The sequence below is a fragment of the Elephantulus edwardii genome, unplaced genomic scaffold (assembly GCF_000299155.1).
Source record: "Elephantulus edwardii isolate Elephantulus edwardi_28Jun2011 unplaced genomic scaffold, EleEdw1.0 scaffold00152, whole genome shotgun sequence".
Classification (NCBI taxonomy): domain Eukaryota; kingdom Metazoa; phylum Chordata; class Mammalia; order Macroscelidea; family Macroscelididae; genus Elephantulus; species Elephantulus edwardii.
In genome coordinates this window covers 4,049,306-4,050,403 of record NW_006399902.1, presented here as the reverse complement: position 1 = coordinate 4,050,403, position 1,098 = coordinate 4,049,306, and positions in this window count along the sequence as shown.

Below are 1,098 nucleotides of genomic sequence, written 5' to 3'. Positions count from 1 at the left end.
CCCTCACTGACACAAGCTCAGTGTCCCCTGTGGTTCCTAGATAATCATGGCCTAGGCAAACTGACAAAAGCGTTCAGATAATTATTAAATTTTTTAGCATTTTATTTTGCATCAAGTATTTACATAGTACTTAAAGCATTGTAAAGTATTTTTTTAAAGAAAATGTATGGTTTTTTAAAAAGGGTCTACTGCTAGCGTAGAAAGTTTAAAATGTAGAAATCCTATGTGACTGTTGCTGTTTTTGTTAGATGCCCTACAGTCGACACCTGCTCATAGTGATCCTGTGTATAACAGATCTAAACCTTGCTTAATCCTGAGCCATCCTCACAGTCCTGTGCTTAAGCCCACCGTTACAGTCCCCATCAGTTCACCTTGTCGAGGGTCTTCCCTTCCGTCACTGACTCTCTGCTTTTCCAAGCATATTCCCTTCCAAGAACTGGCCCCCCTGGGAAATATGCCAACAACATGTGAGACAAAGTCTCATCATCCATGCCTCTATTAAGCACCTTGCCTGTGCTCCTAAGATTAATTTGGATATTCTTTTTGGAAGTCAACAACAACATAGAGATCAGTTGGCCTAGTGGACAGAAAGTTACACTACCAAGACAGTCTTCCCTCAACCCCAATGTCAGTCCTGTTTTACAACAGTGGCACTATGCAATATTTGTCCTTTTGTGACTGATATAAGCATAATGTCCTCCAGGGACACCCATTTGGTATAATATTTCATGAGTTCCTTGTTTTTCAATGGAATGTAGCATTCCATTGTGTTAAATATACCAGAGCTGCTCTATCCATTCATTTGTTGATGGGCACTTAGGTTGTTTCCAACTCTTTGCTATTGTGAACAAAGCTGCAATAAACATGGGTGTGCATATATTTGCTTGGGTGGCAGTTGTGGTATATACTGGTACAATGACAGACACATAGATCAATGGAATAGAATTGAGAATCCAGAAATCAGCCCATCAACGTATGGTCAACTGATTTTTGACAAGGAGATGAAATCAGTTCAGTGGGGGGAAAAGACAGCCTTTTTAACAAATGGTGCTGGCAAAATTGGAAAACTATCTGTAGAAAACTCAAGAAAGATCCACA